The 18,412-nt window shown below is 50.9% G+C and overlaps 1 protein-coding gene across 1 annotated transcript in view; it reads left to right on the top strand.

Annotated features, from left to right (window-relative positions):
- Positions 1–18,412, top strand: part of LOC121166948 (phosphatidylethanolamine-binding protein 4-like) — a 158,782-nt gene that overhangs the window by 77,061 nt on the left and 63,309 nt on the right. The gene's annotated exons all lie outside the window — the stretch shown is intronic.

The following is an 18,412-nucleotide window of genomic DNA, read 5'->3' as shown; positions in this document are numbered from 1 at the left end:
GGCCCCTCCTGGGCAGGGCAGGAGGGAGCAGCCCTGTCTCTGTGCCTCGTCTCTGTCCGTGGTCTTCTCGATGGTTGTGCATAGGAGCCAGGGGTGGTCTTGGGGACGACCAATGTGGCATACTTCTGGTGGGTGTGGATGATCTCACCAAATGGGCACTCGTTGGATGAATGGTATTTGAAAGGCCCTATTGAGCTTCTCTTGATCTGCGCCAGCCTCTGACCTGTGGTGACTCTGCACCCCACCTCAGCATATGGAACCAACCATGGGATGGGAATATGTGAGAGGGGAGGGCAGACTCGCATCTGTTCCTAGTACGTGCAAACTACTTCTCCATGTCACTCTTTAAACAATAGGACATAACAGGCATTCACACAGTGTCGCCGCTGCGTTAGGCGTCATAGCAGCCTAGGAATGAATCTTACAGCAGAGGGGAGGGTGTGCACAGGTATTAGGCGATTTGAGCCTCCATGGATTGGGGTAAGCATCGCAGATCCCGGGGGACCCACCAGCTATATAATATGCGCGCATTTTCCAGGATCATTCGCTTATTGAACCTTCTGCACATGCGCGACCAGCACTCCCATCCAAGCCTCCCCAGACTTTGCGTGCACACAGTTGAAAAGCCGCCCATCCCTTAGGTCTTTGCATCTGCTTCGGATCACACTGGTTACCACCTCACTCGGTCCCCGTGCAGCCTCTTGGACCTGCCCCAAATGTTTCATCTTTACCTGCTCTTCCTGGGTGCTGCCTTGGTGACACGGGTGTTTGCTAGGATGTTCAGATGGGAATACTTGGGGAAACACAGCAAACACCACGGAAAGAAGAGGGGAGGCATGTGTATTTTCTTTTTTCTTTGTTTATTTAAAAGCCAGAGATTACAGAGAGCAAAGGAGAGGTAGAGAAAGAATGTCTTCCATCTGCTGATTTACTTCCTGAATGGCCACAACAGCAGAACTGATCTGAATCCAGGAGCCAGGAACCTCTTCCGGGCTTCCCACGTGGATGCAGGGGTTCAAGGGCTTGGGCCATCTTCTGCCGCTTTCCCAGGATGCAAGCAGGGAGTTGGATTAGGCATGCAGCAGCTGGGACATGAACCAGCACCCATATGGGATGCTGGCACCACAGGGTGGAGGATTAGCCCATTGAGCTATGGCGCCAGCTCCAGGGAGGGTACATTTTCTTCTCAGGTTGAACATAACATGGGGTAGGAGTCTGTACTAACTTGCCAGGGACTCTGCTAGCCACAGAGTGGGAGGTGTTAAAGGGGTGGTCATCCGGGGAAGCTGGTGCGTGACTCAGGGACCTTGGCTCCTTCCCCGGCAGCTCATGTGAGTGCCCCTCTCAGATGCCGTCACAGCAAGGACCACGGAAGGGGCACTGTCTGGGATGCTCTAGCCCCAGCTACCCTTGGGCAGTGCCCGAGCTGGCCTTCTTCCTCATCCCAACACACTTGCCTGGCCGAATGCTGCTCTGCCTGGCAGAGGGTTTACAAACACCATCAGCATGCAAGGGGATAGAGCTGGGGGGATTCATAGATCCAGTGTGAAGAGAGCAGAAGAGGGCATAGAAGGGAAACAGCCCACTCTCTCTCCTCAAGTGAGACGTTGTCTCTTTCTGAATTTGGAGCCTCCTCACAGGTCACAAAGGGCATCTTGGGGTCCCCCAAGAAAGGAAGACAGTTCGGGAGATCTCAGTCAAAACCCACCCTGAGCATGAGGCCTTCCAGTCACCAGGTTCTAACTCAGCAACTCAGAGTGCAAAAACCACGCAGGGTGCCATGTTTTCAGGATAGAGGGAGCATCCAGGCCACGAGGCTGCCTCTCTCATAGCGCCACCCCCACAACACACACACCACCACCACCAGTAGTGCCCACTGGAACTGAGCCATCACACACACTCAAAGAGGCAGGTGGCAGTTGGCAGCTGTCAGGGCAAGCTGCTAAGCCTCCCAGCTTCCCAGGACCCCACCTGCCAGGGGACGCTTTGGCCTTCCCACGCAGGCCGGAGGAGGCTTGGGTTTCAGTCGCATTGTCACCCACTTTCTCCAGCTAAGCATGGAGCAGGAAGCAGCAGCTCTGCCCGGCTGTGTCCACTGGGCTTGGGTCCACCTGCCCCCGAACAATTTCACCAGCCGCAAAGACTCTGTAAACCCAATCCGTGTAAGACTCTGGTCCCTGGGGCCCCGACCAGAGGAAAAGAGGGCTCTCATCAATTCCAGGAGCACTTCCTTTGTGGTGGCGGTCACTGCCGCCGGCTGCTGGGTGGGTTGCCGACAATAGAATGTGTTCGCCTTGATCAGTGAGCCGGGAACAGCACAGGTTGGTGGACGCCAGTCCTGCCTTCAGAAGGGCACTTCAGCAGGCTCTGGGAAAGGTGTGGCCTCTGTGTCTGATATGCACTGGGGCGGGGCAGACAGCTTGGAGGAGCTCGAGGTGGGGGGCTGCCTGGTCCTTGGTTAACCTTACTTGATTGTGGAACATTCTGGGTCCCTTTGCAAACTTGGCATTCTCCCCATTTTAGAGATGCAGAAAGTCAAGGCCAGGAAGATGGAAAGAGGCAGTGTCTCCTCTAGGCATTCTGCCACCCAACACCCTGACTCCAAGCTATCGCTGCCGTTCCAGACGGTGTCCCCACCATGCTCCCTCCTCCCATCTCTCCTATCAGCTTCTTTGTAGCAGGGAGCCACCACACCCTTTTTGGAAGATAGAAAGCCCCATCTCCATGTCTCCCCCTCAAGCCCATTCTCCAGCGCACCCCCAGGGCTCTAGGAAAGGTTTTAAAAAAATTGGTTGCAGGAAGACAAGACAAGAATAAGCTCACCTTGATGCAAATAAGTGTTTGAAATCCATGCGTGGGTTTTTTTTTTTTTCACTCTATATGTTTTTCATGAACAGCATAAAGGCCTTCATGGTACAGATAGCCAAAATCTATGCCCAGATAAACTCATCTTGTAACTCTGTGGTCCTGGAACCATTGGCAGTGCCCTTGCATTGCTGGCTAACCCTATGAGTAAGTAGAAACTTTGTTCAGGGGATTCAGTAAAGGTAAAGAAAACACCCCTGGCCAGTATTGTGAACCCCTAAGGCACCCCAGCAGGAAGGTACACCACACAGTCACGACAGGTGCTTCGTGGCCATGGTCCTGCCGCTCACCATGGCCACAGAGGCAAAGCTGGTAGAGCCTTGACCAGCCTTGACGTTAAGTGACCACGCCACAGCCGTGGAAGCTCCTGCTGGCCCGTCGCCAGTGCTTGAGAACACAGGACATACCTAAAGCCCACCTCCTCTCTGAAAAAGAATCTGACAGGATCCAGTCCAGAGTGGATTAATGCTCTGGACTCGTGGGCAGCTCATGCCATAGCCGAGGGCGAGGGAGATGGCCAGCATTTGCGGTGCCCTTTTATTCAGCAGAGAGCAACGGAGCACTCCTCAGAAGAGCACAGCACACCCCACCCTGAGCATGGGGACCTTCTGGCCACAAGGTTCTAACTCAATGACTCAGCGTGCAAAAACCGAAGACTGGCTAGGACTTGAGGCCCCAGTCCACTCTGTCCTGAGCACTGTGTTCCCAAGACACTGGCAGTCTCCAACCCGGCTTTATGGAGCTCGCCTAAATTGTCTGAATTAAAGAATGTGAGGAGGGGCCAGCCTGGTGGTATAGCAGGCTAAGCCTCTTTGGCAGCACCGGCATCTTATGTGGATGTTGGTTTGAGTTCCAGTTCTTTTTCTTCTGATCCAGTCCCCTGCAAATGACCTGGGAAAACAGCAGAGATTGTCCCAAACCCTTGGGGCCCTGGACCTATGTGGGAGACCCAGAAGAAGCTCAAATATATAAAAATTAAAATAATAATAATAATAAAGGACATACAAACCACCCCAGAAAGCATTGAGGGGCTTGTAGGGTTGCTTGCTGCTGTTCTGTTTTCATTGGTCCAAATTAGGGACATCCTCCCAACTCTCAGGTCCTCTACACACCCCCACCTATCCACATCTCCCACCTCCTCCCCTACAGCCCTGGAATGACAAACGCCCACATAGCAGAGTAAGACTCCGCCCTGTAGGCACTTCTGCTGTGACGGAGACCTGAGCAATGAGGCTACAGCCTTTAGGGGAGGGCCCAGTGGCTCAGTTATGGAAGAACTGGTAGATCTGTGGGTTTCCATTAGGCCAGAAACTGGGCAAAACTTGAGTCCCCAAACCTGGCCAGACCAGGGCAGGTGGGGCCTGGGATCCAGAAAGGGTGCTTGTCACTGCTCCATCCCCTCACCCAGGGCTCCGATGGAGGGAGGATGCTTCTCCCCACTCCCACCCCCACCCCGAGTGCTGCAGCCACAGCTTTTCCTTCAGACTGCTCCTCTGCTCTGCTCGGAATGTCTCATTCCCTCCAACTAATCATCTTCGAGCTGAAGCCTAATTAACATGTCAATTAGCGTGTACCATTCGTTTCAGAAGCAACGCATATGGGTGTGTCTCGCACGCATCTCCGAAATCAGAGCTCGGGGCTTTTCAGGCAGATAATTCCATTAGGCTTTTTTTTTTTTTTTAATTGTTGATGGGGATATTGAACGCAGGGAGATGGGATATGAATATTTTCCACAAAGAAAATCATGATCGGTGACAAAGAACACAGAGAACAATTGAGGAGACAAGAATTACCTTTCTTCTTCCAAAAAAGTCTTCCTAGAAGCCGTCAGTGGTTCTGAAACTTGCCCTGAATACCTTTGTGTTGTGTTGTGTTAAGGAAGAAAAGTCACCGCCAAGTTCAAATTTCCGTTTTCCTCCATCGTGGACAGCTATAAAGGTGGACGCTTCTGAAGTGAAGTACTTCAAAGGGGTCATCCTCTCTACCGCCTTTCCCATAGGGTCAGGTTACCCCCAATGAGGCGTTTTGTTTGTTTGTTCATTTTTAATGATTTCTAAATGATTGGGCAAGTTATATACAAACAGGACAGCCAGTAAATGGGGCTGGCTTACGGCTCCCCAAGAGGGACAGCCAAGGACACATGGTGTACGAGCTGTCAGGCCTGCACCAAGAGGTGCAGGGTGCAGGGCGCTCTCTGAGGCCCCTGAGAAGCCAACACGAATCCTTATCCTTCAAGACAGAAACAGAGAGAAGAGAAATGAGCCTGGCAAAGAGGAGAGGACTTCCCATGCCACCATGAGGGACACCGCAGAAGGCAGCCTGGCTCTCCCTGCTGCCCATCCCTGACGCCTCAGAGCCTGTGGACACCTCAGCCCGCATGGAAGTTCTCGAAGCGCTCCTAACACCCAGGACCCAGCACGCAATAAGCAGCAGAATGAACCATCTTTTTGTGCTCCACCAGTTTAGCTGAAGAGGACACACATAGGAAATGAGATTCACAATTCTTTTTTCTTTTTTTTTTTTCAGAAAGATTTATTTTTTTGTTGTTGTTGGAAAGCCAGATTTACAGAAAGAAGGAAAGACAGAAAGATCTTTCATTGGCTGGTTCGCACCCCAAATGGCCGCAATGGCCAGAGCTGGAGCTGAGCTCAAGCCAGGAGTCAGGAGCTTCATCCTGGCCTCCCACATGGGTGCAGCAGCCCAAGGACGTGTGTGCTGTCTTCCACCTTTCCCAGGCACATTAGCAGGGAGCTGGATCACAAGTGGAGCAGTCAGAACTGGAGCCAGCACCCAGATAAGATGCCAGCGTGGCAGATAGCAGCTTATCCTGTTGTACCATCACACCCCTCCCGTGCGCCACACCCCAGCCCCTCCCCCACCCAGGTCCAGCCTGGAAGGCCTGGCATAACCTACCCTTGCATTTGTGGTGGCGGGGATCATGGCCTGCCACAGGGGTGGTTGGTCCTGTGACCTCACAGTGAGGCTGTCCTCCCCAGAGCCATCCCAAACCAGAACCAAGGTGAGGGGCTGGGCTGCAGGTGTTCCCCATGGGCGTGCGTGACTGCCGCCCCTTCCCCCTCTTCTGACACGTGCTGCTTTTATTTTTAACCCAACCCAGCATCCCTTGTCATTTCCTTAACACTCACAGTCCCCAGAGCTCGCTCACTCTGGCTGTCATTGTCCCACCCCAGAAAATGCCTTCACTCTCATTCAGAATAGTTTAAATAAAATGTTGCTCCAAAGCGCAATATTATCTTTTGATGAATATTTTTTAAAAGCCAGGGTTTTAGGTTTTCATGGTAATTTGCGGTGTAAAATTATTTGGAGATAAGAGGCAAATTAGCTCTCGTATGCCGAGGTCGTCCTGTCCTGTTATCCATGTGAGCAGTGTTTAAATATAATCAGCCCTTAGACTAATGCAGCATAATTGTTCATTTGAAATCACTTTTTTTTTTCCCACTCCATTCAGTGAGTCATTAAAATATTCAAGGGATAATGCAGTGAATTAGAAATGAATTTATCATATTATCCCATACATACTGTAGTGCTTCAGGTAACTAAGGAGAAAGGGGCGGGGGAGAGAGCGAGGAAGAGAACACGCGTGCAAGGTGTGCAGGCCGCCGGGGAGTGGGGCTAACACGGGCACGCGGCAAACAAAGCCTGCAGTCAGTTTACGGCACGCAGAGAGGCTGGCTGGGAGGGGTGAAACAGAAAGCAAGCGCCCGTCTTGGAGGAGGGCTCTCACTCTCTCTCTTTCTCTCTCTCTCTCTCTCTCTCTTTGCACTCTGAGAATCTGTGCTCCACCACAGCTCCACTGTTAACTTATTTTTATCAAATATGTTTATATCACAAAGTCGTTATGGAAACCAATTCTGCCATCCAGGAGAATTCCTGGATCAGGCAGAAAACACACACTCTTCTCTCTCTCTCTCTCTCTCTCTCTCTCTCTCTCTCTCTCCCCCCCCACTCATGTTCCCCACCCCATTTCATCTCCCTGTTGTCTCTCTCTCCACCTGTTTCCCCAATCTCTCTCTCTCTCCCCTCTCTGTCCCTTTCTGCCTGACCCCTCCCCTCATTTCCTCCTTGTTTCTCTCTCTGTCTCTCCCCCCCCTCTCTCTCTGCCTCTCTCTCTCTCTCTCTCTCTCTCTCTCTCACACACACACACACACACACACACACACACACCATACACAGGATGCCCATCTCAGGGGCTACAGGACAGACTTGCTCACTAATCTTGAACTTAGCTCGGGTGGGGACAGAAGATGTCTCCCTGGGTGGGCAAAGCTGAGAAATGGACAAGATCAAGGCCAGTAGTCAGACCTGCCTCTGCCTTAACACAGAGAGCCAGGGTCCTGTGCCCGGGGCCCGTCATTATATTAGCAGAAGCTCATGAGAAGAGCCGCTGACCTGAGGCAGCACAGCCCGCTGTGCCTGAAACCAGGTCTCCAGCCCTGGCATTTTCAGAGGAGCCTCAGTGAGCAGCCTGCGGAGTGTGGACAGAAAGCTGAGATTACTTGGAAAGCACGTGAAGTTAGCAATAACCCAGAGAAGCAAGGAGGTCGGACCATGGGGTGAAGTTTCCCAGGGAAGCCAAATACGGCCCCATATTAGGAAGAATTTTCCAGAAAGTCAAACTGAGAAACGAGCCTTTTTTTTTTTCACAGAGTAGTGAGCTCCTTATGACTGGAAGTAATGATTCAGGGGTGGCCCAGGGTGGGTCTCCACCCACCCTCACCCCTGCCAGGTAAGAGGCTGGAGCAGGTGCCCTGTAAGTATGTCCTTGGCTCTTCCCGACCACGGCTCCGCCTGTGATAGTTCCTGCTTTTCTTATAGCTCGTGCGCAGATAGCTTACCAACAACAGAAACAGAATAAAAGGAACAAGAATGAAAATGAGGAGAGAAGGGAGAAAGGCCAGAGGAAGGAAGAAAATCAGAAAGACATGATGCATCTCATTTAATCCTTGCAGAAGCCCTGGAAGAGAATTGACAGGGAGCCTCGTGGCTCCTCCACCCTGAGCCGTAGGTTCTTGTCTGGGTAACAGGAGACTGCTGTGTAGGTGAGGCTTCTGTGAGAGGCAACTTGCAAACCACCCAGCGCACAGCACCTGGCCCACAGCACTGGCTACCTGTGTGCTGGCACTGGACTCCCTCCACCTCCTATAACCCCAAGTCCTTCCCAAAAAGTTGCCCCTTTGGCAATAAGGAAAATATACTACCCACCCCCACAAAAAAAGGTGGGATGGGTTATGTCCAGGAGAAAGGGCATAGGAGCTCTCAAAAGTAGAAAAGCCATTAGCAGACACCAGACCTAATGGAAAGGTGTTATGAATGAGAGTTTAACCTGTGCTGTGCTTGGCAGCTCCAACTCTTAAAAAACGATTAAAAGAAGGATTTGGGGGATGCATGGCCTGAATGTCAAATGTGGTTTTCTTGCTGCTGAGCTGGAAAGACCATGCCAGCACACAGGAAGCCATGACGGTGCTAATTGGTGGGGGTAGCGTCAAAGCCAACTGGGCCCTGTAAACAGGAGGGTTGTGAGAGCCGAGAACACCATCCTCTTCTCCACGCGGCCACCTCTTCCCGCTTTAAGACTCAGTCTGACACCCCGGTCCTGCCCACGCTCCTACCACACCAGTCAACATTGTTTAGCGCCCTCATCATTTGAGTAGGCTGTTGCTGATGAGTCTCTACAAGGCCCAGGATCCTAGACCCAGTGCCATGGCTCACCTTGCAAGCACTGGGATCCCATATGGGTGCTGGTCCATGTCTCAGTTTTTCCGCTTCCCATCTGTATTGAATCCCTACTTGTGGCCTGGGAAAGCAGTGGATATGGCCCAAAACTTTGGGACCCTGCACCCCCCGTGGGAGACCCGAAAGAGGCTTCTGTCTCCAAGCTTTGGATTGGCTCAGCTCCAACCGTTGAGGCCACCTGGGGAGTGAGCCAGCAGATGGCAGATCTTTGTGTCTCCTTCTCTCTGTAAATCTGATTTTCTTTTCCAATAGGAATAAATAAATAATAATCATAGTAATAATAACAGAAGAGCAGAATCCTTTTCCAGCTCCTACTCCTGACTCTAGCTTCCTGCCAATGCCGAGGCTGGGAGACAGCAACGATGGCTCAAGTCATTGAGTCACCTCATTAAAAAACATAGTCCCTGACTCGTCGCTCCAGCCCATGTCCACTGCAGGCATTTGTGGCATGAATTAGTGCTTGGAGCCTCTTTCTGTGTCTGTTTCTTGAACAAGATTCTTAAAAAATTTTTTTGAATAAAATTAATAAATTGATTCTGATGGGATGAATCTCAAGTTCTATATTTAAGTTCCACATCAACTACACACAAAGAATGGGGAAGATCTGGCATGCCAAAGGTTCATGAGGGAAAAAGAGGAAGGGGAGTTTTAATTCGCTTTGAAGCTAATTTTACCCTAAATGTTCAGCTAATAATAGAATGTCAAACCATAATGCAGAAGTTAAGACAGCTCATGTAATCGTGGGTCACATCAATTCAAGTACAGGCTTTCCATCACTCAAGAGTAAGAACTCTCCTCTCTCCATATTAGACCACCTGTACTCATTCATTCATTCATTTCATTCATTCATTCAGCACATCTTAGATCAAACCCCCTCCAGTCAGCAGCTTCCTGGTCTGGCCAGGGGAGCAGAGAAGAAAACAAGGGACCTAGTACATAGCAGGGAGTGCTGGGGTAGGGGAAAAGTCCCCAGAGTTAGGGGCAGGAGAAGCTGGGGGCAGGAGGAAGGCACCAGGCAGCCAGGCAAGGAGAGGGTATACAGGATGAGCAAGCAGCATGAAGGAGCTGGGTGTATTGTGGGAACAGAGGAAAACCATCATGGCAGGAGCAGGGCACTCAATGGGGAAGTGTCCAGGAATGAGAGGGGGGTCCTGCGGCATAGGGGAGTCCACCCTGACTCCCTCCCTAGAATCTGCAGTCCCCAGGCCAGTTAAATCCAAAACTCTGGACTGTACATCCGGGTAGGGAGACAGGGAGATGGGGCATTGCCATTCAACAGCTCTAACGTGTCTATTCTGTAAACTCCTGAGTACTGGGCATCTGCTATACACCATTGCACTTGCAGCAGACAACAGGGTAATGTTTACCCAAAGACTCCTGGGAAGGGTGTAGGTCCTGGGGTCTGTGTTCTGGTTACAATTATATATATATATATATATATATATATACACATAGAGGAGGAAAGACAGAGAGGAAGATCTTCCATCTGATTATTCACTCCCCAAGTGACCGCAACAACCGGTGCTGCGCCGGTCCGAAGCCAGGAACCGGGAACTCTTCTGGGTCTCCCACGCGGGTGCAGGGTCCCAAAGCTTTGGGCCGTCCTCCACTGCTTTCCCAGGCCACAAGCAGGGAGCTGGATGGGAAGTGGAGCTGCCGGGATTAGAACCGGCGCCCATATGGGATCCCAGTGCGTTCAAGGTGAGGACTTTAGCTGCTAGGCCATACCACCGGGTCCCTGATTACAATTTTTTTAAAGAAAAGAAAAAGTGTGCATCTGGAATTGATAATCCAGGCCATAGGGCCTTAATCCAGGCAAGAATTGGGCACATGGGTCATGTGAAGACGTTAAAAACCAGGGAAAGCAGCCTTTCATTCTTTTTTAAGAGAAGTTTGTTTATTTTTATTGGAAAGGTAGATTTACAGAGAGGAGAGACAGAAAAATCTTGCATCCACTGGTTCACTCTCCAAGTGGCCACAACAGCCAGAGCTGATCCAAAGACAGGAGCCCAGAGCTTCTTCTGGGTCTCCCACATGGGTTCAGGGTCAGTCATATCAACTGCTTTCCAGGCCACAAACAGGGAACTGGATGGGAGATAGAAGAGCCAGGATACAAACCAGCACCTGTATGGAATCCTGGCACTTGCAAGGAGAGGATTCACCCAATCAAGCCATTGTGCCAGGCCCGGCCTTGCATTCTTTCTGACCACAGCCTAGGCAGCAGTCAGCCCCAGTAGGGCCACTTGGATCCGCTGGCCACTTGGCCCGCCATGGTGAGAACATTCATTGTATGCATGGAAGCCAGCACAGAAACCTACTGAGAGGCAAGCCTCCATCAGGACCCAGCAATGTTGAAGAGGGGACGGGTCTTAGGGTAGTACTGAGATATTCGGAATTTACTGGAGGATGAGCAGGTCAGGGATTGGGGGAAGAACTGGAACTGTGTCTTTGAGGTGTTAACGCTGAGACCGCCGTCTAAATCTCCAAGTGGAGACTTCAAACAGAGGAGCTTGAAATGAGCCTAGGATTGTAGAGGAGGCCCCAGCAGGAAACCTGGTTGTTGGGAGGCTGCTGCCTCCTGGGTAGGGGTGAGCTTATATCTCCAGAGATGTCCTCGGAGAAGCACCTGCCAGGGACAGGGCTGGAGAGAATGTGGGGTGAGGTGGGCCCTTGGTGCTGGGCTTTAAAAGGGAGTCTGACATCGGCCAACACAGCAGAGTCTTTTCCTGGGAGGGGCCCCGGGGGCACTCTGGAAAGAGTTTAGCGCAAGTTCTCACCAGACTTGTTAGGCTGGGCCACTGGCTAGCAGGTGTCACCTCTGTGACCTGAGACACGTAGGAAGCACATCGCAGTCCCCAGGGTCTGGGAACACATCAGACAAGCTCCGCTCTCCAGACAGTCACCCTGGCACTGGCAGCTCCCCCCCTCGCCCCCCACCAGCAAGGTGTTTTGGAACACTGGCTAGCAGGGCACCATGAGGCAGAGACCGTGGAAGGTGGCCTCGTTTGCTTCAGGAGGTAAATGGCTCACTGGAGTTTTGCCTCGCCCCCAGCACCTGCCTAGGAACCTACTTTTCCAAGAGATTTGCGACCCCCAGTTGGGAGGAGTGTCAGGTGGAAAGTCGCAAACCTCAGCTACTGTCATCCCTAGAGGACAAGAGTGGGCTGTGGCGCTGGGCCAAGGTCCTGCACAGCTCTCACTACAGGAGGGAGTCAGCCAGCAGCAGCCGTGTGCATACAGCAGAGGAGGTACAAGCCTGGGGCAGGGAGTATGCTGGGAGGCAGTTGCATAGCAAGGGGACAGGGAGCCATGCCAAGACCTAGAGGCTTTCTGGGGCTCTCCTGCCAGTCCTGAGCTGGGTGGGTTCAATGGAAAGATCAGAAGCTGGAGGACAAGTGGAGTTGGCACACGAGAGCACACCCTCCTCCCACAGTGGGCATGTGGCTCTCTAAGAGAGGAGAGGAGGAGGTTGTGCAGATCAGACCACTTTAAGCAGAACCCAGAGCCTATGGCCAGGCAGTGTGAAGGGGTCACAGGGGGAAGGACCTGAAGGCAGGTGCATGGATGGATGCCCAAAAATGCATGGGCCGCTGGCCCCATCTAGCCCTTAAGCTGAGAACCCATTTTTTTTTTTCCTTTCAAAGAGAGTGGAAGTCACTGTTTTCTTGTCTCAGTTGATGAACAGATTCTGGGTGGCAGGAGTCACCATAGAAACAGGTGCTATCTTAAGCAAATGAGCCTTATTAACCTTAAGAGTGGTGGAGTTTTCACAAGATTGCACATATAGGGTAGGAGGGAGAGTGGGGCTGGGGAGGGGAGAGGGCTGTGGTAAAGCAGGGAGCCTTGTTGCCGAGGCTCTGGGCATGGACATGGAGGGGGGTGTGCAGGCATGTGTGTGCGCTGTACGCGTTTGTGTGTATACCTGAGTGCATGAGCTTTTCCCAAACCTCGTCCCAGGCTCTGCTTCTCACCACCAAAAGGTACCTGCCTCCCCTAGGTCCTGGCTTCCAGGGAGCAGGAGCCTGGAGCCCAGCTGCCAACCCAGATGCTTCCCACTCATTCTCCAGCCCCAACCTGTGGCCCTGTCTGCTGTACATCAGAAGGACCATGCTGCCAAGGAAGCAAGGTCCTCTGCACCCGACAGCGGCCTTCCTGACCCTTGGCCCTGTGACCGGCCTGCTTCCCAGCAGAGCAAGGCAGGACTGGCCCCACACACAGGTACATCATTGCCTAGCACGGCTGTGTCTTAGGCGACGCCTGCTTGGCATCTGCCATGTGTTCCATGCTCCCAGAGGTTCCACCAGAGGCCAAGAGGCACGTTAATATGAAGAATCTGCCTTCAGGGGGATGTGGTCCAGGTGGGCTGGGCAGGATGCTGGCAGGTGGAGGGAAGAGTGTTCCAAGGGAAGGCGTACATGTGCATCTGTTGCAGCAGGAGCAGCCAAACTCCAGGCTGTCCCTAGCTTTTGAAAGGTAAAAGAGGAAGCAAGGCCAGCCTGGCTTCGGGCCCAGGGACGGAGCCCAGGGCTGGAAGGACCAGCCACAGGTTGCCCTAGTGCATACACCTTGTAACTTGGGTGCTCCTGGCACGCCGGGAAGACCAGGGACTCCCATGGCACACAGGGAGCTTTTTATTTCCCTTGCCACAGGGAGTACAAGGACCCAACACACACCTGATACTGTCAGTCAGGTTGAAGGACCCTTCTTGCTTGAATCATTGATTTCTAGAATTCTGAACCAGAGGGAAGGACCCTTGGATGCACCTGCTCCTGCCCTTCCATTTTACAGATGAAACAACTGAGGCCCGAGGTCACTCCAGCATGCACAGACCAGAATGGACTAACCTCAGTGCAGCAGGATTTTGCCCGGGCTGCTCGGGGTGGGGGGAGGCCATGGAGCAGAAGGCTACCAGACAAGGACAGGAAATGAGAGAGAGAGATGACAGCTGGGACAGGATGGAGGTGACAACTGGAAACAGGGAGCCCAAGGCCGGGTGTTCTCGGCCCTGCCATGTCTGCCCCAAAGCCCACACTCTTCCTCAGTGATAGTGGCCTCATAAGACCATGGTCGCTCCCCTTCCTGGCATTGTAATTGTCTCCCGGCTTTAACCAATGGGCGCAACTGAGCAATCACACAGACAGATCAATGCCCACGAAAGGAACTGCATTCTTTGCAGCTCCCAGGAAAGGGAAGTGTGCTGTGCAAAGGCATTAGGGCCACTCAGGACGCAGAAGAAATTAGAGGACCTTCCAAGGTGGAGGCTTCGTAGCAGCCCTCTGCAGGAAGGAAAAGAGCAAGCACGACCAGGTAGGAACTGTGGACAGCTCGGCTTGGCTGCATGTCGCTGGTGGCCTCAGGGCCGCGGACCTAGCTAGTTTTTTGTTCCCTGGGGCAGCAGAAGGAACACGCATTGGACAGGTGTGTGAGAGCAGCGGACGACCGGCAGAGCTGGTTGTGCATGCCGGCACTGGGCTTTGGTGTAAGGAGTATGCATTGGCAGGCGATCTCATAACACCGTCAGTCCAGAACACACAGGCACCTGGAGCTCCCTTCCCCTGAAATGTTGCTGGTTGCTTGGTTGATTTTCTCTTGGAGAGTTGTGCCCAAATCATCCTAGCTCAGGCTGACTTCCTCACGGCTCCAGGACCCCTCCCCTTCCCCGGCCTCCCACTCGGTGCTCAGTCTGTGCCGCGCAATTGAGCACCTGCCTCCTTGCGGTCTTGCTTGCTAGTCGTCCCAGGGCCCTCGCCCCAGTTTCTCAGTCCCTAGGGAACATTCTACTCACCAACCCCTTCAGCAGGAGCGAGACTCAGCCCAGCGCCGCTCTCCTGGGCAAACAGCACTTTCCAGCCACCTTCCCAGCCAGAGGGGCCTCACTCTGACCACCTCGCCGTGCTGTGTATCCTAGCCAGGCTGTGCCCCCCATGGCCAACAGCAAAAGCGGCTTCCCACAGTCCTTCGGACACATGCCCCATAGCAGCAGTCAGTGGTGATGGTTCTACCAGTTGACCGTCTGCCACTGCTTACCAGGCACAACCCTCCTCTCTCGCCACCTCCACCCCAAATAGCCTCTCCTGAGAGCCCCCCACATCTTCTTCAGAATGACAGTGAACTCTTCTGGACTTAGAGTCAAATGGCACATGTCACCCAGCCCTAGTGTCCTCCATGAAGAGGGAAGAGTTGGCTGTAGCATGGCTGGGGGACCCTTTCAGCTGTCACTGTGTGGGGTGCTGACATGCCCCTTGGTTTGTGCCATGTATTTCTTTTGGGGCAGCTCATAGGCAGGGAATAGGACCTTTGTGCCTGGTAATGTCTTTCTCTTTTTTTTTTTTTAAGTTTATTCATCCAAAAATCAGAATTACTGAGAGGTCTTCTATCTACTGGCCACAATGGCCAGGGCCAACCCAAATCAAAACCAGGAGCCAGGAACTTCCTTCAGATCTTGCATACACTTGGCAAGAGCCCAAACATTTGAGCCATCTTCTGATGCCTTTCCCAGGCTATTGACAGGGAGGGAGACAGATCAGAAATGGAGCAGTAAGGACTTGAACTCGTGCCTGTTATGGGCTGCTGGCATCTCAGATGGTGGCTTTGCTTGCTATGCCACAGCACTGGTCTCAACAGTATCTCTTCTCCCTTACTTCGGCTTTGCCAATCCTAAATTTTAAGTGCCTGACAATACAGCCATCTGAAGTTGTCCATTCCTAGTGGCTACCACATTGCAGGGCCCTGTCCTGAAGCAGACTGGGTCCAGGGTCTTTTAGGAATTGTCCAGCACCATTCCAATTCCAAACACCCCCACCTTGTGTGTCTCCTAGCCAAGGGAATGTTCAGAAACTCCCACATTTCCTCATATATACTGACCTCCTAAAATATCCTTATTACCATATATGTTAATTGTTGGCTCAGAAAATATGGTAAATCCATTTATATTCTGTACTAATAAATGGTACCAAGTGTTGACAAAAATATTACCCAAATACAGGTAATGAACATCAGTTTTAAAAACTTTCATGGAGAATATGAAAGAGTTGACTACATACGTTGTGAATTTATAAATAGATATCCCCTAAATTAGTTCACTTTGCCAATTTACAAACGGGGATTTTTATGGGAACTTGACACGATTATGTTGATTGAAGCTTAAGATAATTCCAAAGTGCAACCTGAATGGGGAGATAGAATCAACAAAGATGGCTCCAGAAAAAAAAACCTTTTTTAAAGAGGATTAATAAGGGTTGGTAGTAGGAGAAAGTATTTATACTCCTAAATATTCTGAAAAACAACAATGATTCTTTTTGAAAATTTTTATTTTTATTCGAAAGGCAACATTAAAGAGAAAGAGAGAGGTCCCAAATTGCCCCGACAGCTGGAACTGGGCTGATCCAAAGCCAGGAGCTTCTTCCGGGTGCAGAGGCCCAAGCACGTGGACCATACTTTGTTGCCTTCCCAGGCAATGGAGCTGCCAGGACTCCAACCAGCACCCATATGGGATGCTGGCCCCGCAGGCGGGGGACTTAGCTTACTACCCCACGGCACCAACCCCAAAACTTCAATGATTTTGAAGTATGGTTCTGAATAGACACTCCACAGATATGTCATTGAAACAAAACAGGAAGAGCTGAAACACATTAAAACATTCAGCATATGATAAAGGAGCCATTTCAAGACAGAAGGGGAAGAGCGATTATGCCGTAAGTGATTAGAGGATGATTGGCTATCCATTTGGGGGAAAATATGTTGAAGTTCTTTCTCATACCAGAATCAAAATTCTAGATGGATTGAGTATTTTCATGTTTAAAAATCAAGCCATAAAAGAACCAAAGGAAGTATACAGTGTTGTTTCTCTGACCTCACTGTAGGAGATCTTTCAATGCAGATACTGTTCAGCTATAAACAGGCAAGGGCAGAAGAGAGATAGCTGGGCAATTGACCTTCTGCAAACAAAAACCTCCAAAGATCAAAGGCGGTCAGTGTATTCTAGGAAATGCCCTGTGTGTGTGTACGGCCACAGGTTTCCATCCATTACATATAAGCCACTTTCCAATGAATCAGGTAACTAACTATACCTGAAAAAGTTGATAAGCGTGATAAGGGAATAAAGCAGTGGTGTGTAAAACGCCTTGCACCATGCCTGTCACGTGGTGGGCCCCTGCTAAATATTATTTGCTGGTTCATTTATTAATCAATAGAACGCTATTAAATAGAAAAGTGGGCAAAGGAATGGGAGAACGGATAGGAAGTTCTTTCAAATGAGACCCAACAAAAGCTGAAAGGGCACAGTGGTAGTTAGTCAAAAGCAAGAAGCTAGCACCCACACCGGCATGCTGGTGGCATCACAGATGGCAGCTTCCCCTTCTATGCCACAATGCCAGTCTCCACTCTGATTTTTTTTTTTTAAATAAGCTAGTAACAACCTGTGTCCTCTCCTGGTGCTGAGAGGGAGTACAAAGTATCAACCTCCCTCTTGCAGAGGGTCTTCGATGCGTGTGCATTCAAGCATCAAACACTGGACATGGGTGTGGTCTTTGTCCCAGCAATGTCCTCCTTCTAGGAATCTGGACTCAAACTAGGCCTCCTCAAAAATGATCTCTATCAAAACAAAGCGTGGCCTACTACATATGCCGGATCATCACTGAGAAAGTGAAGCCGGAAACAAGCAGCCATTGATCCACAGTGCCACGACAATACAGAAAATCTAGAAACAACCTCTTTCTCCAGCAGGAGGGCCTTAACAAGTCAGTGGTGGCCTGGGAGATATTTTGCCACCATCAAAATGGTTCCACATGTGTCTATATAGACCTGTGTGTGTAAGATACATGTGCCACGTCATTGTATTAAAAGGAAAAAGAGGGTTGAGAATCATTGGAGCACAACCCATTAAACCCAGGAAAATACTCATGTGTATGGGACAAAACCTGGAACTCACATGCACCTGCAATGTGCCGTACAGACGGCCCTGGACAGTAGAACCGCAAGCGGTTTTGCTGCTCTTGTTTGGCTTAGCTGGGTTTTTTTTTCCCACCATATTGTCTGTCATACGCATTGCTTTATAATTCGATTTTTAAATAAAATTTTAAAAATTTAAAATGCCAGGTAAGAGAATATGACCATCATAGATCAGCAGGATGTAAGAGGATTTAGAACTAAGAGGCACGTGGGGGCATTTGACCTGGCAGCTTTGAAGGTCCCACATCTTGTATCAGAGTGTCTGAGTTGGATGGCCAGCTCCAGCTCCTGTGGGTGTGCACCTGCAAGGCATCCAGGGGATGGCTCAAGTGGTGGGGTCCCCACCATCCATGTGTGAAGGACCTGGGTTGTGCTAGCTACCTTTGACCCAATCTAGTCCCAGCTGTCGCAGGCATTTGGGGAGTGAACTAGCACATAGGCCCACTCAATCTCTCACTCTCTCTCTTATTCTCAAATAAAATAAGAAAAAATAATGTAGGAAAAAAAAACACTTTAATTTGATACAAAAATTTGTGAAAGCCACACATCCTTTTGCTTAGATGTGCTTTTAGTGAACTTGTTGATTAACAAAAATTGGGTGACGTCCCCTGCCGCAAAAAATCTGAAGTGCTTTTTAATTTTGTTTTGTTGTTTTGTTTTTGTATTTGGTAGGGAGAGAGATCCAGCATCTCTACCTTACGTCGGAAGGCAGCTCGTCCCCACACCCCCAGGCACACCTGCAGCACAGGCCTGGCATTTCACTTGCAATTACAGGCTGGCTTGTGCATCCTGCTTCCGGGCTGCAAGCCCCTGACAGGCAGAGCCAGAGTCCATCTCCGCTCAC

Source organism: Ochotona curzoniae, unplaced genomic scaffold, assembly GCF_017591425.1.
Source record: "Ochotona curzoniae isolate NIBS_2020 unplaced genomic scaffold, NIBS_Ocur_1.0 patch266, whole genome shotgun sequence".
Classification (NCBI taxonomy): domain Eukaryota; kingdom Metazoa; phylum Chordata; class Mammalia; order Lagomorpha; family Ochotonidae; genus Ochotona; species Ochotona curzoniae.
This window is presented reverse-complemented; position numbering and strand designations above follow the sequence as displayed.